This window comes from Narcine bancroftii, chromosome 4, assembly GCF_036971445.1.
Source record: "Narcine bancroftii isolate sNarBan1 chromosome 4, sNarBan1.hap1, whole genome shotgun sequence".
NCBI lineage: Eukaryota > Metazoa > Chordata > Chondrichthyes > Torpediniformes > Narcinidae > Narcine > Narcine bancroftii.
In genome coordinates, this window is record NC_091472.1 from 187,329,804 (window position 1) to 187,355,051 (window position 25,248).

Consider the following 25,248-nt stretch of genomic DNA (forward strand, 5'->3'; position numbering starts at 1 on the left):
TGTCTATCTCGTTGTCGATCCTTGCATCCGATGAAATGGTGCAGCCGAGATAGGTAAACTGGTTGACCGTTTTGAGTTTTGTGTGCTCAATGGAGATGTGGGGGGGCTGGTAGTCATGGTGGGGAGCTGGCTGATGGAGGACCTCAGTTTTCTTCAGGCTGACTCCCAGGCCAAACATTTTGGCAGTTTCTGCAAAACAGGACGTCAAGCGCTGAAGAGCTGGCTCTGAATGGGCAACTAAAGCGACATCATCTGCAAAGAGAGGTTCACAGACAAGTTGCTCTTGTGTCTTGGTGTGAGCTTGCAGGCGCCTCAGATTGAAGAGACTGCCATCCGTGCGGTACCGGATGTAAACAGCGTCTTCATTGTTGAGGTCTTTCATGGCTTGGTTCAGCATCATGCTGAAGAAGATTGAAAAGAGGGTTGGTGCAAGAATGCAGCCTTGCTTCACACCATTGTTAATGGAGAAGGGTTCAGAGAGCTCATTTCTGTATCTGACCCGACCTTGTTGGTTTTTGTGCAGTTGGATAACCATGTTGAGTTTACTATTGTTTGATCAATGACACTCTATTTATAAACTGTAACTTTGAATCTCCAAATTGTAACTTCAATTCACTGACACTACTTATCATTACTGCAGCTCAGGGTGATTAAAAAAGAGAGGAAAAACCTCAAAAGGTCTATTACAAAGTCTGCGCCCAATACAAGGTTTAGATTTCAAATGTGACAAAGGCTCCTGCGGGTAAAACGAGTCAATGGCTGTGATCAGAGATGAGATAGCAGCTGTCTGCTCTGATGAGCATTTCATAGACCTTCACCTCAAGAAATGAACAGCTTGAAGGGTGGTCTTCTCCTGTGGCAGGGGGTTGGGAGAGCTCACAAGATAGATTAATCAGGGGTCATGTTGGAATCAAGGAGTTAAGTAACCATATAAAATATGCCTATGTACTATTTATTATGTATTCATTAATCCAGTACTATGTAACAATTTACTATTTACTTCAAGTATACTGTTCAAGGGAAATAGGAATGCAATTTAGTAACAGCCACAGTATGTAGCAAAGTTGGCTGAGTATAGTATGTGCAGAATTTGCTGTTTCCAAACACAAAAGAGAGAAAATGTATGAACCAATCTAGGAGGAATGCTAAGACATAAGGAGGTGTTGAGTAGAACAGAAGACTATGGCCAGACGAAGAACAAATAGAACCATGGCTGAGAATGTCAGAAACAAAGAAAATGTATAAACCAATTCAGTAGGAAGGTTAAGGCATAAGGAGGTGTTGAGTAGAACAGAAGGCTATGGCCAGATGAGTACAAAGAAATAATTAAATATATGGGGTATGAATTGATTTCTGATTAAGCCAACAGGATCCAACAGGATGTTCTGGCCTTGAGGATTAAGATGGGAGGTCTACACCCTAGATAAACGCAGAGCAAGAAATTGCTTGAGATAAATCTTATGCAAAGAATCTAGCAAAGAAAGCCAACTTTTGATCAGTGTAATAATATTGATCTATATAAACAGAAGAGACTGGACAGTAGGAGTCAGTCTTGGGGAATAGCTCACTGAGCAGGTGACCTATGAACTAACGACTGAACCTGAGCTCTATTAAGCTTTATTCTTGTGCTGTGTAATAAACTGATTGTTGAACTGAATACCTTCTCCTATCACTTCATTCAATGAGCACACTGGACTCAGATGACACATAGACTAAATTGAGGGTAGGGTAAAGCCAGAGTCCGACAATTTGGTGACCCCGAAGTGATGAAGATGGAGAAGTGACGGAAGAGAAAGAGACGAAACACCGGTCGATTGTGGTGTGGTGATAACAAGTGGCCACTCAACAAAAGGAGGTAAGCAGACGCCTGTTTAAATGAAGTTCTGCTATTGGCAACGATAAAATTGTGTTTTGTCACTACTCTGCAAAAGTCCTAGTAAAAGCCAATGAATAAAGTTTAAAAAATCCGGGGGTTAGACTCCCCTGGAGATACCGGGGGTTAGAGTCCCCTGGAGAAAAACGGGGGTTAGAGTCCCCTGGAAAAAACAGGGATTAGAGGCCCCCTAGAGGAATAGGGGTTAGAGTCCCCTAGTAGAGACATAGTTATAAAAGTTAAAGGTCTTGGCCATTTAGTTAACATATTGTATGAGTTATTTGTTTTAGTATTGCATAGTTATTTGGTTGAGTATTGTGTTAAGTTTTTCTTTTGTGGTTACAAGAAAGTGTGAAGGTTCATAGTAGGTTGAAGGGCGCCGAAATTCTACCAGGTGAGAGACTCATTGAATTACGAGGTTTGAAGGAAAAAACATAGGAACGAAAGATGGAAGGAGAATTAGGGGAATGTCAGGAGTATGGGGGATGTGTATGGATTCCTCCATCTTTGAACCAGCAGTGGGAAAAAACAAGGAGTCAATTAATGGGAGGACTACCGAAGGGAGAGGAAGTAAAGGCTTTGAAATGGTACGATCAGATATGGAAAGAGCTGCAGAGTCAGGGGAAGGTGCCACTAAGATTAGAAAAAAATCAGGCTTGTATGATATCTAGGAGAAGCCGAAAGGGAGGCAACAAAGGAGATACAGGAACATGAGAAAAAGGGACAAGGGTCTATCTTGAATAGAAGAAAATTTAAACAACAGAAGGAAGTGAAGGAACAGAGGAGGGCAAATTTACATAATATGACATTGGCTTGCATGGCTGTGGAAACAAACCTTCAGCATTCTACTAAAAAGGCATCCTCTATCACAAAGGAGGAAAAGGGGAAGGAGGTGACAGGGGATGTTAAGCCATCAGCCCTGCTCTATCCAAAGTTACCAGAGACGTTGCCACCACCTTATCCGATTCCTCAGATGCCAGTGATGCAGATAAATGAGGGAATAGTGAATGTCACTGAATTAACAGGACAAAAACTCCAGGAGGTGAAAGAGAGACTGAAAGTAGTTGTGGAGGAAAGTGTGGAGACAATAAAGGAATTGACAAAGGGAATACAGGAAGATGTATGTAAAGTAAGGGAAACTAGTATGCGACTGGAAAAAAACAAATGAGAGAGAGCAAGACCAAACACTTGAGAATGCCTTCTCGGTAGGAATGTCAGAGGATCACACCACCCCCACTCCTCACAATAGACAACAGGAAGAAGAGGAGGCAATGAGGGGAGGTGACCCAGTGAGTGTAAGGTGGCAGCGGGAGAGAGTTCGGGACGAGGAAAGTGAGATAGTGAGTGTAAGTGTGGAGAGCGAGGATGAGGAACAGCTAGTCACTATTAGGGGAAGAATGATCACACACAAAAGATAGGGTCAGGGAAGCGCTTGCTCCCCTTCGGGATATGAGTTGCGAGGCCGGGAGGAATTACGTCTCCCAGAAAGATATAGACAGATGCCGCTAATTTATAAAGGACCACAAGTTGGGGAAAGGTATCAACCCTTCTCGTTCACCGATATGAATTGTGTTTTGGATAAAATGCCACCTCCTACTGAGGGAGGCGGAGCGTGGATGGGAAAGTTCTGCCCACATACGATAGGACATAAGATAGCAATGGGAGACTGGAGGGCATTATTAGGCAAACAGCTTGGGCTGTGAGACATAGCAGGTAGAAATGGTCGCAGGAACCACTAGGTGCCCTGATGCCGAACCATTTGCAAAACGTGCTACGGCACTAGGAGGTGCAATGCGGATTAAGTTTCCCATTCGCCCCGGTGTCATGCAGTCCCTGACATTTTCCATTAAGGAGGATGACGAGATCTTGACCTTTTTAAGTCAGTGTAAAGAGAGTTGGACGGATAAAGCCAGAGTACACCCAGCCACAGGACCCTTGCAAACTACACTATTTAGGTCTGCCGTAGCGAATGGGTTGCCAGCTGTAGTCAGGGAGGCGTTAGAGAATAACCCTGATATTCCTGGTGCTCGACTGAGCAATGGGAAAAACATTTGACCCATCACATGAAGCTTTATAGGGCTAAGCAAGAGGAGGACAAACAAATTACGGAGTCTGCACAAGTGTAACTCCTTCAGCTCCAATTGGAAGAGGCTAGGAAAAAGGCCAATGAGGCAAAAAAGAATCCCTCAAAGTGTACAAACCAGATGATTCAGCAGCCACCGCAGCCACCACAAGGGAATAATATGTACTGGCACCCGGCCCCAAATTGGGCACCAGGTCCCACCTATGGGGGCAGGACTGGAGGTCCAATGGGGGAATTCCGAGGAAGAGGGAGAGGTCGGGGTGTTCCACAAATGCAGCCAGCCGTATGTTTTGGATGTGATCAGCCAGGACACTGGAAGAGAGACTGCCCCCTAGCATGGGGTCCTCAGGGCACTGGGGGAAGGGGATATGGACCACCACAATATGAGCCTTGGGTCCAGCCCCAGAGATCGTCAGTGCCACCCCCCGGTACATCAGGTACCCCATGCGGCTCTCGCTCCAACGAGACAATTCCCATTGCTAACGGAGGAGGAGCAATGTTACCAGCAGTGATGGGGCCCGAGCACCCAAAAGCAGGTTAGGTTGGCAGACCCCTTCCTGCAGATTAAAGTGATGGACATGGAAGTATCCTTTTCAGTAGATACGGGTGGCAGATTTTCAACATTTACCGGTGCAGAGTTTCAATCTAAAAAATCATCCTCTAGCGTCCAGTTGATACGGTTCTCGGGTACACCAGAAAATCTGCCATTTTCTACACCACTAATCACTTCTATGACAGGACAGACTTTCCCACATCAATATATTCTGTCAGCAATGTGCCCTACTAATCTGTTGGGCAGAGATCTGCTGGTCAGGTGTGGAGCATCGATCCTTTGCAGACCTAGCGGAATAGAGGTCACCTTTCCAAATGGATATTCAATGAACTGTTCATTAACTACGCTTTGTTCCAGTTCTCAGATGCTGTTGTCAGCCGCTGGAGGATCAACGTCTGAGGGACTATGGGCTGACATTTACTGGGGACTGCTAGAGCCGGAGAACCCACAGAAGGGAGGGCTACTAAAGCTTTATAATCAATGGAAGCTGTGGATCCAGACGTTACACCCGCATACCCCTCCCTCGGACCCCTTCCATGTTACCCTCTTTTACGATAGAGATGGGGATGAAATTTATCAGCATGCCTTTTATGAAGAGGTAGAGGGCATGCAATGGGAGATTAATTCGGACTACATAGTGTTAGGAAAGGAGGGAGTAGCCGCTACAGTTGCACTGACATCTGAGCAGCTGGAGGGGTATGTGATGGTCGGTGAGGCCATTCCTCATGTCACTCTTACAATTGGCACTAATCACCAGGGAAAAGATTTGGGACCGATGTGTCGGAACTTGATGTCCTTGAGGGACTAGTCCGATACTCAAATACCGACAGTGCAGTTTTCTCCATCTGGTCAGGCGTACAGGATTTTGTACCCTTCAAATGATCGGTCCTCCTTGAGCATAGACAGATTGAACGCTTTCATGGTAGAGAAAAGATGGATCATCCCAACTCTGCCCCTAGGTTAGATTCTCTCCCTGAGGACCTTTGGTCAGTGGGACCAGCAGACGTGGGTTTTTGCCAGCAGGTTGATCCCATAACCTTTGAACTTTCAGATTATACTCCCATTTGGCAGACACAGTATCCCCATAAACCCGAGGCTGAGGTGGGTCTGGCAGATACCATTGATGGCCTAATGTATTCAGAGGTGTTGGAGCATTCATGTTCGAGTTGGAATACACCCATCTTACCTGTTCCAAAACAGGAAATGGGCAAATATCGGATGGCCCATGACTTAAGGCATATCAATGGTATTGTACGAACACCCACAGTTCCAGTACCAAACCCATATACCGCCATGACTGCTTTAACTCCAGACCACAAGTGGTTCTCTTGTATAGATTTAGCAAATGCTTTCTTTTGTTTGCCGCTGGCGGAACAGTTTAGAGATGTGTTTTCCTTTACATATAGAGGTATAAAGTTACATTATACTCGACTCCCGCAGAGCTTTATCTTATCCCCAGGGATTTTCAATCAGGTTTTGAAAGAACAGCTGGGGGGGCTAGTACTGCCAGGTGGGGTAGTTCTGATCCAGTACGTAGATGATATCTTATTGGCAGCATCTGAGCCTGCCTCCTGTTTGGAGGCCACTAGGCTCCTGCTAATGCAGCTGTTCTTTATTTTTAATTTTTTTAAATTTTTTATTTTTCACACCATAAATCACATTAGCCATGATACACACTTTTTCCTTTTCACACATATACAGTGACATTTTCTCCCCCCAACCTCCCTCCTCCCAACCCACCCCCCCACACCCCCCCCCCCCCATCCATTTAAGGTATACAATCTAGGATACATTAAACCAGTCAGACAATGTTGTCACTCAACAAAAATACATCAGAAATTCTACTGAGTCCATTCTTTTCTTTCCTTCTCCTTCCATCAACTTAGGTAATGATTGTCCCCGGTAGGTTTTCGCTATTGTATTTAATGTAAGGCTCCCATATTTGTTCGAATATTTCAATATTATTTCTTAAACTATATGTTATTTTTTCTAATGGAATACATTTATTCATTTCTATATACCATTGTTGTATTTTCAAATTATCTTCCAATTTCCAGGTTGACATAATACATTTTTTTGCTACGGCTAGAGCTATCTTAACAAATCTTTTTTGTGCATCCTCCAAATCAATTCCAAATTCTTTGTTTTTTATGTTACTTAGGAGAAAGATCTCTGGATTCTTTGGTATATTGTTTTCTGTTATTTTATTTAATCTCTGATTGAGATCTTCCCAAAATTTTTCTACTCTCTCACATGTCCAGATTGCATGAATTGTTGTTCCCATTTCTTTTTTACATCGAAAACATCTATCAGATACTGTTGGGTCCCATTTATTTAACTTTTGAGGTGTAATGTATAGTCTGTGTATCCAGTTATATTGTATCATACGTAGCCTCGTATTTATTGTATTTCTCATCGTTCCAGAACATAATTTCTCCCATGTTTCCTTTTTTATCTTTATATTTAAATCTTGTTCCCATTTTTGTTTAGTTTTACCATTTGCTTCCTCATTCTCCTTTTCTTGCAGTTTAATATACATATTTGTTATAAATCTTTTGATTATCATTGTATCTGTAATCACATATTCAAGGTTACTTGCCTCTGGCAAACTCAAACTGCTTCCTAATTTATCCTTCAAGTAGGATCTCAATTGGTAATATGCCACCGCTGTATCTCCAGTTATATTGTACTTATCTCTCATTTGTTCAAAGGATAAGAATCAATTTCCTGAAAAACAATTTTCATTTCTTTTAATCCCTTTTTTTTCCCATTCTCTAAAGGAAAGGTTATCTATTGTAAAAGGGAGTAACTTGTTTTGCGTCAATATTAGTTTTGGTAATTGATAATTTGTTTTATTTCTTTCTACATGAATCTTCTTCCAAATATTGAGGAGATGATGTAATACTGGAGAAGTTCTATGTTGTACCAATTTTTCATCCCATTTATATAATATGTGTTCAGGTATCTTTTCCCCTATTTTATCTAATTCTAATCTCGTCCAGTCTGGTTTTTCCCTTGTTTGATAAAAATCTGATAGGTATCTTAATTGTGCGGCTCTATAATAATTTTTAAAGTTTGGCAATTGTAAGCCTCCTTGTTTATACCATTCTGTTAATTTATCTAGTGCTATCCTCGGTTTCCCCCCCTCCATAAAAATTTCCTTATTATTTTCTTCAACTCCTTGAAGAATTTTTCTGTCAGTTGTATTGGCAATGCCTGAAATAAGTATAATATCCTTGGAAAAATGTTCATTTTAATACAGTTTATCCTTCCTATTAATGTTAGTGGCAAATCTTTCCAATGCTCTAAATCGTCCTGTAATTTTTTCATTAGTGGATAATAATTGAGCTTATATAGTTGGCCTAGATTTTTGTTTATTTGTACACCTAGGTATCTTATTGCCTGCATTTGCCATCTAAATGGAGATTCCTTCTTAAATTTTGAGAAATCCGCATTATTCATAGGCATTGCTTCACTTTTATTTATGTTTATCTTGTAACCCGACACTTCTCCATATTCCTTCAATTTCTTATATAATTCTTTTATTGATAGTTCTGGTTCTGTTAAGTACACTACAACATCATCCGCAAATAGACTGATTTTATATTCCTTGTCTTTTGTTTTTATTCCTTTTATATTATTATCTATTCTTATCAATTCTGCTAGTGGTTCTATAGCTAACGCAAACAATAAAGGTGATAGTGGGCATCCCTGCCGCGTTGACCTGCTTAAGTTAAATTGCTTTGATACATGTCCATTTACTGTCACTTTTGCTAACGGTCCCTTATATAATGCTTTAATCCAATTAATATACTTCTCCGGTAAACTGAATTTTTGCAATACTTTGAACAAATAATTCCATTCTACTCTGTCAAAGGCCTTCTCTGCGTCTAAAGCAACTGCTATTGTAGGTGCTTTATTTCCTTCTACTGCATGAATTAAGTTAATAAATTTACAAATATTGTCTGTTGTGCGTCTTTTTTTGATAAATCCAGTTTGGTCTAAATTTACCATTTTCGGTACATGCTCTGCTAATCTGTTTGCTAATAGTTTAGCTATTATCTTATAATCTGTGTTTAGTAAAGATATTGGTCTATATGACGCTGGCGAGAGTGGATCTTTCCCTTGCTTTAGTATTACTGTAATTATTGCTGTTTACATGAATCTGGTAAGCTTTGTGTTTCATCAATCTGGTTGATTACATCCAGGAGGGGCGGAATTAATAAGTCTTTAAATGTTTTCTAGAATTCTATTGGGAATCCATCCTTTCCTGGTGCCTTATTATTTGGTAATTTTTTTATTATCTCTTGTATTTCTACTATTCCAAATGGTTCTGTTAATTTATTTTGTTCCTCTATTTGTAGTTTTGGTAGTTCAATTTTAGTCAGAAATTCATCTATTTTCCCTTCTTTCCCTTCGTTTTCAGTTCGGTATAATTGTTCATAGAATTCTCTAAAGTTTTCCTTAATTTCTTTTGGATTATATGTAATTTGTTTGTCTTTTTTCCTTGATGCCAATACCATTTTCTTAGCTTGTTCTGTCTTAAGCTGCCATGCTAGGATTTTGTGCATTTTTTCACCCAGTTCATAATATTTCTGTTTTGTCTTCATTATATTCTTCTCCACCTTATATGTTTGTAGTGTTTCATATTTTATTTTTTTATCCGCCAATTCTCTTCTTTTAGTTATATCTTCCTTCATTGCTAATTTTTTTTCTATATTTACTATTTCCCTTTCCAACTGCTCTGTTTCCTGATTATAGTCCTTCATCTTGGTTACATAACTTATTATTTGCCCTCTAATGAATGCTTTCATTGCATCCCATAGTATAAACTTATCTTCCACTGATTCCGTATTTATTTCAAAATACATTTTTATTTGTTTTTCAATAAATTCTCTAAAATCCTGCCTTTTAAGTAACATGGAGTTTAATCTCCATCTATACATTCTTGGAGGGATGTCCTCTAGCTTTACTGTCAATATTAAGGGTGAATGGTCCGATAATATTCTAGCTTTATATTCTGTTTTACTTATTCTATCTTGCATACGAGCTGATAACAAAAATAGGTCTATTCTTGAGTATGTTTTATGTCTAGCCGAGTAATATGAATATTCCTTTTCTTTTGGGTGTTGTTTCCTCCATATATCCAAAAGTTGCATTTCTTCCATTGATTTAATTATAAATTTGGTTACTTTGTTCTTTCTGTTAATTTTTTTCCCAGTTTTATCCATATTTGAATCCAAATTCAGGTTGAAATCCTCTCCTATTAATATGTTCCCTTGCGTATTTGCTACCTTCAAAAAGATATCTTGCATAAACTTTTGATCTTCTTCGTTAGGTGAATATACATTGAGTAGATTCCAAAACTCCGAATATATCTGACATTTTATCATTACATATCTCCCTGCAGGATCTATTATTTCCTCTTCTATTTTAAATGGCACATTTTTACTAATTAATATAGCCACTCCTCTTGCTTTTGAATTATACGATGCTGCTGTTACATGTCCTACCCAATCTCTCTTTAATTTCTTGTGCTCCAATTCAGTTAAGTGTGTTTCTTGAACAAATGCTATATCAATTTTTTCTTTTTTCAGTAAATTTAGCAGTTTCTTCCTTTTAATTTGGCTATGCATTCCATAAATATTTAAAGTCATATAGTTCAACGTAGCCATTTTATATTTTGTTTATCTTCCCTTTCCGTTTTTCCATCATTACCTTTCCTCCTTTTCCATTCTGTTTTCTTATTTTAAACCCTTTATAAGACAACATTCCTAAAACATCAAACATTTTCCTTATTCTCCTATTTAAAACTTCTTTAGCCCCAATCTCCCCTTCCCCTCCTGAGTTGTCCTTTATCCCTTGTCGGACAACAACATCTCCCTTCTCCATTTTGGTTTGCGAATTCACTCGCAAGCGTCAGCTGATTTTGCAGTGACCGCAACTCCTCCCCACCCAGCCCCCCCCAGAAAAGATTTCACTTTTCATATGTAACAAAGGTCACTCTTTTAGTTCCCTCCTTATTCCCTCTATTCCATTTCCTTCCCTTATTAATTCTTGTCTATACTATCTATATTTTCCTCTAAGTACAGATACATTCACGTATGCACATTATACATATACACACTTATACCTCTTTACCCACATACATATAAATCGTGGTCATTTTTACTCTCATTACACGTCTTCTTCCCTCAGTCTATTTTGTAATTGTTCTGCAAATTTTCGTGCTTCTTCTGGATCCGAGAATAGTCTGTTTTGTTGTCCTGGAATAAATATTTTCAATACCGCTGGATGCTTTAGTATAAATTTATACCCTTTCTTCCATAAAATCGCCTTTGCTGTATTGAACTCCTTTCTCTTCTTTAGGAGTTCAAAACTTATATCTGGATAAATGAAGATTTTTTGCCCTTTGTACTCCAGTGGCTTGTTGCCCTCTCTTACTTTTTCCATTGTCTTCTCCAGTACCTTTTCTCTTGTAGTATATCTTAGGAATTTTACTAAAATAGATCTTGGTTTTTGTTGTGGTTGTGGTTTAAAGGCCAATGCTCTATGTGCCCTTTCTATTTCCATTTCTTGCTGTAGTTCTGGACATCCTAGGATCCTAGGGATCAAACCTTTTATAAACTCTCTCATATTCTTGCCTTCTTCATCTTCCTTAAGGCCCACTATCTTTATGTTATTTCTTCTGTTATAATTTTCCATTATATCTATTTTCTGAGCTAACAGTTCTTGTGTCTCTATAGCTTTTTTATTAGATTCCTCTAATTTCTTTTTTAAGTCCTCTACCTCCATTTCTACTGCTGCTTCCCGCTCTTCCATCTGTCCATTTTCTTTCCCATTTCTGTTAAGGTCATATCTATTTTATTCATTTTCTCTTCTGTGTTGTTTATTCTTCTTCTTAAATCATTAAATTCCTGTGTTTGCCATTCTTTAAATGATTCCATGTATTCTTTAATAAGAGAAAGTATATCCTTTATCTTGCCTTTCCCTTCTTCTTCTATTTCACTGTACTCTTCCTCTTCCTCTTCTTCTTCCTCTGGGTTGGCCATCTGTTGTTTCTTTGTTGCCCTTTTCTTCTTTTCTTTCTTGTTTTCATTGTCTTCTGTGTTCTCTTCTTGCTGCAGGTGTTCTGCAGCTGTCGTTGCCGGCTGTGGAGATCGACTCCCCAGCTGGTCACCCCTCCCGTTGGTGTGTTGTTTTTCATGCGCGGTTGCGCACTTTTACTCGGCTCAACGAGCCATTTTTGTAGTCCACTTTCTACCGACCTGAGGAAGCGGGTTTCTCTCTCCACCGCGGGCCTCTTCGAACAGGTAAGGCCTTCTCCTTCTTCCTCCGTTGTCTTCTCTTCCTCTCTTCTTACCGTTGATTTCGATTTTTCTTTTTTTGTCGCCATCTTCTTTCCACCTTTATACTCACTTTTCTTTAACTTTTATTTCTGTGCCTTTGTGTTTTCCTTTATTTTTTTTTACTTTTCTGGAGAGGGCTGGAGTTCACTGTCTGGCCACTACTCCATCACGTGACTCCCCCCCCCTAATGCAGCTGTTCAAGGCAGGTTTTAAAGTCTCTCGCTTAAAGTTGCAATGTTGCAGACAAGTGGTCTCCTTTTTAGGAAGAATAGTCTCAGCGAAAGGTACAGGGATATCCCCTGTGCATCGAACAGCGATACTACATCATCCAAAACCAAAGACAGTTAAGGAAATGCTTTCATTTTTGGGCTTGATGGGTTATAGTAGGCAGTTTATCCCATCGTATGGTGAGTTGACACATCCACTGCGAACTTTAGTGAATGAGCAGGGGATGAGGAATCTGGGAGCTACACTTGATTGGACTGCACAGGCTGAGATGAATTTTATTCTACTTAAGCAAGCTCTTACAACTGCTATAGATTTAGCGATTCCAAATTATAGACACCCTTTCTTTTTGGATGTTTCTGAAAAAGCACACACAATTGATGGTGTTCTTTTTCAGAAAAAAGGGGGTGGAAGATGTGTGCTAATGTATGTGAGTATCACACTGGATCTGACTGAAGACAGACACCCACCATGTACGAGACATGCAGCGGGGGTAGCAAAAATTTTACAAAAGGTGGCACACATAGTGATGGGGCATGCCCTGACGGTATTAACAACACACAGTATTGTAGCATTTGTGAGCTCGACAGCATTTACAATGACGTCACTGAGGCAGACGAGACTGGAAAAGATCCTGAATACTCCAAATATTACATTTACCCATGAAGGCATTAACATGGCAGACAATGTGGGAGTGGGAGAACCACACTGTTGTGAAAAGAGGGTTCTAAGGGATATTAAAATAAGACCTGATTTACAGGCTACACCCTTGAGAGAACCAGATGAAACCTTATTTACAGATGGTTATTGTTACAGACACCCCACGGACGGATTAAAAGCCGCCTATGTGGTAGTACGGAAAACTACAGAAGGATTTGAAGAAATTATTACAGGGACAGTGAGAGGAAAGGAGTCAGCACAACTGACCGAACTACAGGGAATGATAGCAGCATTAGAATGGGCAGAAGGAAAGGAGGTAAATATATATACAGATTCTGCATATGTGGTAGGGACAATACAGGTTGAGCTTAGTCAATGGATTAGAAGTGGGTTTTTAACAGCAGCTAGGACCCCAATTAAACACGAGAAGGATGTTAGGAAATTGGCTGAGGCCCTCCTGAAACCAAGGACATTAGCAGTTATTAAATGTAAGGGCCATGATAAAACAGATACAATGGTAGCTCGGGGAAATCAGGAAGCAGACACGGCCGCAAAAAGGGCAGCAGGGTACGGCCCTCAGTTTATTATGATGCAGCCAGATAGAACGGCACATGACTTATTGCCACCTTGTGAGGTAGGAGTAATAATTCAGGAACAAGCGAAGGCATCACCCCAGGAAATAATGATATGGAAAGAAAGGGGGGCAACCGAAGATCAAGGACTGTGGAGATCAACGGACAGTAGGCCAGTATTACCATCTGGACTCATGAAACCCCTCCTGGAGGAGGCACATGGGTTAACCCACTGTGGGAAGAAACAGATGATAAGGCATTTGATACATTGGTGGCACCCCTTCCTGCTGGCGATGGTGGAGAATCATATCAGAGAGTGTAAGGTATGTATGACATATAATGTCAAGGCGACTGTGAAATCTCACGAAGGACAGTTTCCATTGCCTAAGTTACCAGGGCAGGAAATTGTAATTGATTACACGGACATGATAGAGAGGGCAAGGGGATATTGATACCTCTTAGTAGCAGTAGATGTGTACACAGGTTGGCCGGAGGCAATCCCTGCCAAAAGAGAAGATGCAAAAACAGTAATTAAGTTCCTAATCAACCAGTATATTCCTATACACTGATTTCCTAGGAAGATCAGGTCAGATAATGGGAGTCATTTTAAGAATGAAGATTTACAGGAGGTAAAAGCGATGTTAGGGTTAAAACATGCCTTTGGAACGGTGTATCATCCACAATCCCAAGGAAAAGTGGAGAGAATGAACCAAACAATAAAAGGTAAGATCAGGAAAGTGCAGGCATGGTCCAAATTAAATTGGGTGGATGCGCTGCCCCTGGCATTGATGTCAATAAGGAGTTCGGTAAGTTATGTGACAGGATTTACTCCGCATGAACTGCAAACGGGGCACCAGTTTCCGGGATCTGGAGCCGGGATTCAGACCACAAAGGAAGAGGTTAGTCTAATGAAATGTAAGCTTTATTATGATAAACTAACGGCTCTGGTATCAGCTTTTTCACAACAGGTTACAAGTACTGAACGAAAAGGTGAAACCCCAATACCATCAGCCGCGGAGTGGGTTCTGCTAAAGGTGATCAAGAGAAAGTGGTCGGAGGCCAGGTGGACAGGACCCTACAGAATGGTGGAGAGGACGTCCCACGCGGTTCGACTACTGGGAAAAGGAGAGATGTGGTATCATTGGAGTCAGTGAACAGCAACAGACCCACCGACACGGACACTGGAACAGATTCGAACAGAGGTGACTGGGACTCTGTGAAGAAACCACGGACTAAGAACACTTAACACGTCCCTTTTTAAAGAGACTATTGGACTACGGTGACTGTATACCAGTGGTATAATCCATTTATTGGCATCAAAACAATGAAGGGAGCTGGGATGAATACTATGTGGGGACTATGGGTGATGTTGTTCCTAGCCCTTGAAACATCTGGAGAAGGAAACAACTGTACAAAGTGTTTGTGGTCAGCCTGGGAGGCCCATAATGATCCGAAACAGTACTTTGCGGATTGGACTTGACTTTCCTGAACACTGTGTTGGGGCCCCCACTGGACTGAAGTGTGTTCATAATGGCCAAATTTATGAGGTTAAGTTTAATAAGGGGTCGTGGATGCCAGTCTTTGCCAAAACTCCTGAGGTCCCATAAGTTAATGGGTGGTTTGGTTGGTCTCATTTTCATGAGACCAAAAGGGGGACTGTTGGAACCAAGGGGTTAAATAATCATAGAAAATATGCTTATGTACTATTCATTATGTATTCATTAATCCAGTACTATGTAACAATTTACTATTTACTTCAAGTATACTGTTTGTTTGTCGGTTCAGATACAGCAATGAGCTCTCTGAACACTTCTCCATTAACAATGGCGTGAAGCAAGGCTGCGTTCTTGCACCAACCCTCTTTTCAATCTTCTTCAGCATGATGCTGAAACAAGCCATGAAAGACCTCAACAATGAAGACGCTGTTTACATCCGGTACTACATGGATGGCAGTCTCTTCAATCTGAGGCGCCTGCAAGCTCACACCAAGGCACAAGAGCAACTTTTCCATGAACTACTCTTTGCAGACGATGCCACCTTAGTTGCCCATTCAGAGCCAGCTCTTCAGCGCTTGACGTCCTGTTTTGCAGAAACTGCCAAAATGTTTGGCCTGGAAGTCAGCCTGAAGAAAACTGAGGTCCTCCATCAGCCAGCTCCCCATCATAACTACCAGCCCCCCCACATCTCCATCGGGCACACAAAACTCAAAACGGTCAACCAGTTTACCTATCTCGGCTGCACCATTTCATCGGATGCAAGGATCGACAACGAGATAGACAACAGACTCGCCAAGGCAAATAGTGCCTTTGGAAGACTACACAAAAGAGTCTGGAAAAACAACCAACTGAAAAACCTCACAAAGATTAGCGTACACAGAGCCGTTGTCATACCCACACTCCTGTTCGGCTCCAAATCAAGGGTCCTTTATCGGCATCACCTACGGCTCCTAGAACGCTTCCACCAGCGTTGTCTCCGCTCCATCCTCAACATTCATTGGAGTGACTTCATCTCCAACATCAAAGTACTTGAGATGGCAGAGGCCAACAGCATCGAATTCACACTGCTGAAGATCAAACTGCGCTGGGTAGGTGACGTCTCCAGAATGGAGGACTATCGCCTTCCCAAGATCGTGTTATATGGCGAGCTCTCCACTGGCCACCGAGTCAGAGGTTCACCAAAGAAGAGGTACAAGGACTGCCTAAAGAAATCTCTTGGTGCCTGCCACATTGACCACCGTCAGTGGGCTGATATCGCCTCAAACCGTGCATCTTGGCACATCACAGTTCAGCGGGCAGCAACCTCCTTTGAAGAAGACCGCAGAGCCCACCTCACTGTCAAAAGACAAAGGAGGAAAAACCCAACACCCAGCCCCAACCAACCAATTTTCCCTTGCAACCGCTGCAACCATGTCTGCCTGTCCCGCATTGGACTTGTCAGCCACAAACGAGTCTGCAGCTGACGTGGATATTACCCCTCCATAAATCTTCGTCCACAGTGCCAAGCCAAACAACAAAGACTGTTTAAGGGAAATAGGAATGCAATTAAGTAACAGCCACAGTATGTAGCAAAGTTGGCTGAGTATAGTACGTGCAGAATTTGCTGTCTCCAAACACAAAAGAGAGAAAATATATGAACCAATCTAGGAGGAATGCTAAGACATGAGGAGGTGTTGAGTAGAACAGAAGACTATGGCCAGATGAGAACAAATAGAACCATGACTGAGAATGTCAGAGACAAAGAAAATGTATAAACCAATTCAGTAGGAAGGTTAAGGCGTAAGGAGGTACTGAGTAGAACAGAAGTTTATGGCCAGATGAGTACAAAGAAATAATTAAATATATGGGGTATGAATTGATTTCTGATCAAGCCAACAGGATGTTCTGGCCTTGAGGATTAAGATGGGAGGTCTACACCCTAGATAACTGCAGAGCAGGAAATTGCTTGAGATAAATCTTATGCAAGGAATCTAGCAAAGAAAGCCAACTTTTGTTCAGTGTAATAATGTTGATCTATATAAATAGAAGAGACTGGACACTAGGAGTCAGTCTTGGGGAATAGCTCACTGAGCAGGTGACCTATGAACTAACGACTGAACCTGAGCTATGTTAAGCTTTATTCTTGTGCTGTGTAATAAACTGATTGTTGAACCGAATACCTTCTCCTATCACTTCATTCAATGAGCACATTGGACTCAGACGACACATAGATTAAATTGAGGGTAGGGAAAAGGCAGAGTCCGACAGTCACCTCTGGTGGGGGAGCACATATTGCTGGACAATGATTTGGTGAAGCTGCGAGCCAGATTCACAACCCTCATGTTGCAGGGATTCTATCTCCCTATCTTTCTGAACACCCTGATTACTTAACTCAGATGTAATATCCCACTGGTGCCCCTCACTGGCCTCGGGAAACCCCAGTAACTCCAGGTGGGAGACCACATGGTGCCCTATCTTCCCTCTGTGAGGTCCAAGCTGTCGTCCCAATCGCCCTGCCACCAAATGGCTGAATCCCTGATGGTCATCGGTCCACCTAGGGATTTTATAATCTAGCCCTGGGGTCGCTTCCCTAACTGTGGGTCACCTTCTGCTGTCCCCATTAGTGAGCAGGTACATAATCACACAAGCATCCAACAGAGTCACACACACACACCACACACACTTATTAATACAATCTCCCACATGGTTAAGACTCCATGTATGTCCAGTCATAAATCTTTGAACCCTGCTTGCAATGCCAGTTGTGTTGAGAAGAGTATCAGGTTCAGTGGGTTCACAGAGAGATGAGTCTGGACATGTGTTACAACGACACGTAACTTTTATTAACACATGGGAAATAAACAGTTAAAAGGAACACAAGTACTAATTCACGTAAGCAACAATACATTCAACTCCGACATCAGCATTCTCTGACAATGGTAAACTAACATTTGACCCCACTCACACGCTATAAACAGGGAATCTTACACAAACTCCTGGTGCCCTGACCAATGGGGGGGGGGGGGGGGGGGTGGGGGGAGGGGGAGCTGCAGTTCTCACCTTACTTGTGACCCTTCCACCGACTTCCACAGTAGCAATCTGGCATGAAGCGGTGTCCTTGGCTTGGACCTCAAGGCAGAGAGAGAAAATGTGCTGAGTGCTGGTACTTCTTCTTCTTTGGCTTGGCTTCGCGGACGAAGATTTATGGAGGGGGTAAAAAGTCCACGTCAGCTGCAGGCTCATTTGTGGCTGACAAGTCCGATGCGGGACAGGCAGACACGGTTGCAGCGGTTGCAGGGGAAAATTGGTTGGTTGGGGTTGGGTGTTGGGTTTTTCCTCCTTTGCCTTTTGTCAGTGAGGTGGGCTCTGCGGTCTTCTTCAAAGGAGGTTGCTGCCCGCCAATCTGTGAGGCGCCAAGATGCACGGTTTGAGGCGTTATCAGCCCACTGGCGGTGGTCAATGTGGCAGGCACCAAGAGATTTCTTTAGGCAGTCCTTGTACCTTTTCTTTGGTGCACCTCTGTCACGGTGGCCAGTGGAGAGCTCGCCATATAACACGATCTTGGGAAGGCGATGGTCCTCCATTCTGGAGACGTGACCCATCCAGCGCAGCTGGATCTTCAGCAGCGTGGACTCGATGCTGTCGACCTCTGCCATCTCGAGTACTTCGACGTTAGGGATGAAAGCGCTCCAATGGATGTTGAGGATGGAGCGGAGACAACGCTGGTGGAAGCGTTCTAGGAGCCGTAGGTGGTGCCGGTAGAGGACCCATGATTCGGAGCCGAACAGGAGTGTGGGTATGACAACGGCTCTGTATACGCTTATCTTTGTGAGGTTTTTCAGTTGGTTGTTTTTCCAGACTCTTTTGTGTAGTCTTCCAAAGGCGCTATTTGCCTTGGCGAGTCTGTTGTCTATCTCATTGTCGATCCTTGCATCTGATGAAATGGTGCAGCCGAGATAGGTAAACTGGTTGACCGTTTTGAGTTTTGTGTGCCCGACGGAGATGTGGGGGGGCTGGTAGTCATGGTGGGGAGCTGGCTGATGGAGGACCTCAGTTTTCTTCAGGCTGACTTCCAGGCCAAACATTTTGGCAGTTTCCGCAAAGCAGGACGTCAAGCGCTGAAGAGCTGGCACTGAATGGGCAACTAAAGCGGCATCGTCTGCAAAGAGTAGTTCACGGACAAGTTTCTCTTGTGTCTTGGTGTGAGCTTGCAGGCGCCTCAGATTGAAGAGACTGCCATCCGTGCGGTACCGGATGTAAACAGCGTCTTCATTGTTGGGGTCTTTCATGGCTTTGTTCAGCATCATGCTGAAGAAGATTGAAAAGAGGGTTGGTGCGAGAACACAGCCTTGCTTCACGCCATTGTTAATGGAGAAGGGTTCAGAGAGCTCATTGCTGTATCTGACCCGACCTTGTTGGTTTTCGTGCAGTTGGATAATCATGTTGAGGAACTATGTACAGTGCAAATCAGGGCTTCTGGCCAGTGATGAACCAAAGGCAAGGTGGCCAGAGTCCAACCTTGATTGGCAAGTGATGTGACTTCCGAGTAAGTTCCAGATGGGGAGGGCATGTGACTACCCTCAATTCACACATTCCACACTGGCAGGGAGGTCACCTCCACAAGCAACATGTGTTGATCCATCACTGTGACAAGCAGAATAGAATTCAGGTTATACCCGTGGACATTTTACACAAAATTGCTGGAGAAACTCAGCAAGTCATGCAGCATTCTTTATGCAGCAAAGATAAAGATGCAAAACCAACTTTTCGGGCCTGAGCCTGTGGTGTAACACCACTGGCCTACTGCAGGGGGCACCTCTGACCCTGCAGAAGAGCACAGGGACAAGACAACACCTGGTCGGTTGTCAATCAGCCGAATTGAATAGACCAAGCCCCACCCCAACAGGTGTCAATCACCCTCCGGGATATAAGCCTGAGCCGGCCCTTCGAAGACACTCTTTACGGCAGGACTCCTCACAGTCCGCTCTGTGGAAGTTCATGTCGAATAAAGCCTGTTGTACAGACTTTTGGTTTTGTGTGTTTGCTTCTGACCGACATTGCACCACAATTTATTCAAAGTAAATTCTTAAAGCTGCTGTGGAAAAGCTCCTGAGCGCCGGGAGCCTCAAAATCGACCCACTCCACCTGGAAGCACCAACACGCTTCGAGATCTGGAAGCACACGGTCGAAGCGATCATCAAGGCTCATGCCAATCACATCCTGGACTCTGATCAAAATTGGCTCGTCTTACTCCGATCAAAGCTGGGTCCCAGAGCCTTCCAGGCACTCAAAATCTGCACCGGGTACTCGGAAGCGATGAACACCATGTATAAACCTCCCACGAATGTGGATTTCTTGAGTATCTGTGCCCAACTACCTGGGGAGTTGGCCGAGTCTTACCTGGGAGCCCTGCATGAGTTGGCCCAACCTTGTCTGGCTGAACCTGGGGTAAATGAAAGGGAGGTCGAGAGGCTGATCAGAGATGCCTGCGAGGGCTATCAGGCAGAAGCTGCTGGAGGACAATATCTACTCCCTGGCCAAAACAATGGAGGTAGTCCAAACTCTGGAGGAAGCAGCCCTGCACACCGAAGCCTTCGATTCCAGGCTTCCTCAGGCCTCCACGTGGTCAGTACATTTGGCTGCTGTGGCCCTAGATCAAGTTGGGGAAGAAAACATCGCTGCTGCGGGTGTCCAGCATGCATGTAACTACTGTGGGTCTCAGTGTGGGTCTGATCGTCGATCGCGCCAAAATTGCCCGGCCAAAAACCAATATTGTTCAAGATGTGGCAAGAAAGGTCACTTCGCCAAAGTATGCCTCTCAAAGCCAGCCAGCAGCTCAGTAGCCCTCTACGATCTCTTCGCGCCCCCCCCCCCCCCCCACAATCCCTGACATGTGCGATTGCTGAGTGATGCCATTGCCCCACCACCACTTCCAGCCTCCCCAACCCCAGCGGCCCAACTTCTGGCCTCGCCGGCAATGATCGCCGCGTGCGCACCATGTGCCCAAATGAGCCCTCGCTCTCGCCATCACCGCCTTTAGAAGACTACAAGATGTTACTTCTGGTCTACGGAATGACATCACTTCCGCAGCCATGATGACATCACTTCCCCTGGCGCAACGAGCGCAGCTGGGGAAGAAGGCCAGCCATGCCTCACCCTCCCTCGCAGCACCACCACCTTGGGCCGGACAGGCGCAGACGCCGCCATCACTGAGGCCCTCCCAGGGCCAAAATGATTACAATGTGGTCAACACAGGCACTGTGGGGGGGAGTGGGGGGAGACATACACTGGGTTCAGGCTCCTAGTCATGCCCAAACTCTGCGCCTCAGTTCTCCTGGGCTTAGACTTCAAATGCCATCTGCAGAGTATCACCCTCACCTTTGGGAGGTCACTACCTCCACAGCGCACCGTCCAACCAGCTTCAGCCAACCTGTGGCCTCTCCATGCTGCGCATCACCCCTCCCGCACTCTTCTCACACCTCACGCCAGACTGCAAGCTGATAGCCGCCAGAAGTAGGCGCTATTGCGCCATGGACAGAGACTTCATCAGGGCAGAGGTGTGGTGGCTTCTGGCGGAAGGTGTCATAGAGCCCAGCAACAACCCTTGAGAGCCCAAGTCCTAGTGGTCAAAGAGGGAAGCAAGCCGAGGATGGTCATGGATTACAGCCAGACCATCAACCAGTACACCCAGCTGAGCACTAATCCTTACCATGGATAGCCCTCTACCGGGTCTTCTCCACAATTGACCTGAAGTTGGCCTATCACCAACTCCCCATCTACCTGTGGAACAAGCCCTATACCACCTTCGAGGCGGACGGGCATCTGTACCAGTTCTGCTGAGTTCTGTTTGGGGTCACAAATGGGGTCTCCATCTTCCAGCAGGAGATTAATCGGATGGTAGACCGGCACAGGGTAAAGGTGACTTTCCCGTACCTGGATAATCTCACCATCTGTGGCCAAGACCAGCAGGACCACGATACCAACCTGGAGAAATTTTTCTGGATGGCTGAGGAGCTGAAGCTCACTTACAACAAGAGAAGTGTGTGTTCAACACCACCCGCTTCACCATCTTGGGGTACATCGTGGCACATGGTGTCATCAGCCTAGATCCAGAATGGATACGCCCATTAATGGAGCTGCCCCTCCACCCCACGCTCAAAGCCCTCCGCAGGTGCCTTGGCTTATTCTCTTACTACTCAGTGAGTTCCCCACTTCTCAGACAAGGTCTGCCCACTGGCCCAGGCCACAACTTTCCTGCTCCTATCCAAAGCACAGGTAGCCTTCATGTGCATCAGGCAGAACATCGCATGCCGTGGACGAGGATTCCCCTTTCCAGATGGAGAGCGATGTCTCCAAGGTAGCCCTCACCGCTACCCTCAACCAAGGGGGGGGGGGCGGTGGTGCCTGGTCACCTTCTTCTCCAGGACCCTCCACGACTCCGAGCTAGGGCACTCTGCCATTGAAAATGAAGCCCAGGCGATCACGGAAGCGGTCCATCACTGGCACCACTCCCTGGCCCGCACAAGAGGTTCACCCTCCTCACCAACCAGTGGCCCATGGCGTTCATGATCAATACCACCCACAGGGGCAAGATCAAAAATGACAAGATCTTGTGCTGGAGAGTCAAGCTGACAATATACAGCAACGACAACTAGTATCATCTGGGAAAGTTTAACAACTCCCCCGACGTTCTCTCCCGGACCTGCGCGTCACTCTATGATGACCAGCTGCAGGCACTGCCCGAGTCCCTCTGCCACCCAGGCGTCACCTGCTTATATAATTTTATCAAGTCCCAGAACCTCCCGTACATTATCAGGGACATCAGGACCATGACCGAGGTGTGCCAGGTCTGCGCAGAATTCAAACTTCGCTTTTTCTGCCCACTCCAGGTTCATGTCGTGAAGGTCACTAGGCCCTTTGAGCGCCTCAGCATGGACTTCAAGGGGCCCCTGCCTTCCACAAATCGGAACATCTATTTCCTCACGGTCGTAGACGAGTGCTCCCGCTTCTCTTTTGCTATCCCTTGCCCAGACACCTCCAGGGCACTGACATAGATCTTCACCATGTTTGGCTACCCTGCATTTATCCACAGCGACCGGGGGGGTCTAGCTTCATGAGTGAGGAACTACACCAGTATCTGACAGCAAGGGGCATCGTGACTAGTCGCATAACCAGTTACAACCCAAGAGGTAATGGGCAAGTGGAACGCGAAAATGGGGTGATCTGAAAGGCAGGGGTGGTCCATAGAATACTGGCAGGATGCTCTTCCCAAAGCACTCCATGCCACTCGGTCATTCCTGTGCATGGCTACTAACAAGACCCCTCACAAACACCTGTTTTCATTCCCCAGGAGATCGGTGATGGGAATGTCTCTCCAGCATGGCTCGCATCCCTGGGACCGGTGTTCCTGCGTAGACATGTGCGGGCAAACAAGGCCGAACCCCTGGTCGAGCAGGTGTTCCTCCTACATGAACCACAACTACACCTATGTTAGGTTCGGCAGCAGCAGGGAGGACACCGTCTCAACCAAGGACCTGGCACCAGCAGGAGCCCCCACCACAGCACAGCATCCTCCAGCCCAGGATCCTGTTGGCCTGACACACACCCCTGACAGCTATGGGGCACTCAAGACTTCCTTGGGCACAAAGGACTTACTACAACCGTGGGGGACAAACCTGTCCCCCTGCCCATCCGATGCGGCACACATGCCTTAACCCCAACCCCTGGTCACTCCTCCGCGCTTCACCACGCCAGCCACTGGCCCCCGCCCCTAGCCCCCGCACACCCTCACCGACCAGTGACCAGGAAGGAGCCAGTCATGCGACGGCTCTCAATCTGTAAATACTGTATATATTTTTTAGGACTCTTTACTGCAATTACACCCCCCCCCCCATCCCCACGGGACAATTTTAAAGAAGGGTTGTGACTGTGGTGGTACACCACTGGCCTACTGCAGGGGGCAACCTCTATACCTGCAAAAGAGCACTGGGACAAAACAAGACTTGGCCGGCTGTCAATCAGCCGACCTGAATGGTCCAAACCCCACCGGCCCTTCGAAGTCACTCTCAGAGTGAACAACTGGTTCTGTGGAAGTTTAGTGGAATGAAACCTGTTGTACAGTCTTTTGGTTTTGTGTGTTTGCTTCTGACCAACAGTGCACCACAGAGCCCTTCATTAAATTAAAGCCATCTACAATAGCTGTTTCCATCACTCCTATATTAAAGAGACCAGCGTGGCCCCGAGGTGGATTTCACACGTCCACGAAGGTTAAAAGTATAAAGAGATTTGAAAATGTTCATCTGCCAACTGTTATCCATCCCTCGCTGCTGAGGGATATCAGTGGCTCAGATCTCACTGTCAAATGGCAAAGCTCATAAATCTCTGCCCCTTATACATTTTTACCAAATCCCATCTTCCATTTCCCTCATGATAAGTCAAAGGAGCCCTCCACCTACCTGAACGTGTACCAATCTTTAGCAACTCCTGTCGAATCGTCTAATTGCCACGGGTCACCACGGGTTACTCCCCAAAAACCATGGGTTACTTCCCAATGCAAACAAAGCGCCAATCTCTTCCTGTCTGTCCACAGTTGTGAAAGTTCACGCGGACTCTCGGGTGCAGTGGCCGGCCTCTTTAGATCTCTTTGACCATGTCTTTACCGAGGGGCATACTCGGAAGCTGGCCGCTGCACAGAAAGGTGGGATTGGAGAAGCGACAGCAGCGGGAGAGAGGAAAAAGAACCCTTTTCTTCCATAATCTCTGCCCTTCCTGAGGCAGCAATTATGAGATTCGGGATTTTGTGTAAAAATAGGAGGCCTGAAAAGCAATCGCGTTTCCAGCAAATCCTTGAACGAATGTGGCCATATTAATAGAGGGGGGGGGGGGGGGACGGGGACTAAAGGGCAAGTTCTGCATTTGGAACACAACGCAGAGCCGACTTCCCCATTGAGGGAAACGCCTAAGAAAATTCAGACCAAGAAAAATTAATTAATGATTTCTGATGACACCATTTATCCAATCATTTTGGGGACTTGCTTTGTGGAAGTTCAATCCACACTGTAACCCTCCTCATTGTGAACGCATTAGCACGCACGTATTCACACAGTCGGATCTTGTATCTGAACGCTTCTGCACGTTCTGGTCACCCGGTGTGTGTCCAGTATTCAGACACAGACGTGCACGGGTGTATGTGCCTAAGTGTGAAGATGATTTTCTGGACAAAGGACACTTGAAGTGTTAAGATTAAATTTTAGAAAAATAATACTTAGTTCGCGGCAATCTGTTGGAATCTAGGGGTTAAAACATTATGAAATAAATGATTAATCAATAAGTTTATTTGTACTGCATGAGTCAGGGAAAGAGGAATGTGGCTAAGTGGCTGTCACAGCATGGAGCAAAGTTGGCTGAACAAAATTGGCTGCTCCCAAGATACAGGGAGAGGATATGCATAAAACGATT

At 44.7% G+C, this 25,248-nt stretch overlaps 1 long non-coding RNA gene across 1 annotated transcript in view; it reads right to left on the reverse strand.

Annotated features, from left to right (window-relative positions):
• LOC138761320 (uncharacterized) overlaps positions 1-24,565 on the reverse strand; it is a 73,881-nt gene extending 49,316 nt beyond the window's left edge. The window contains exon 1 of the long non-coding RNA XR_011356257.1: positions 24,246-24,565. This is a non-coding gene — a long non-coding RNA (uncharacterized lncRNA). The remainder of the gene's footprint in view (positions 1-24,245) is intronic.
• Between the last annotated feature and the right edge of the window lie 683 nt (positions 24,566-25,248).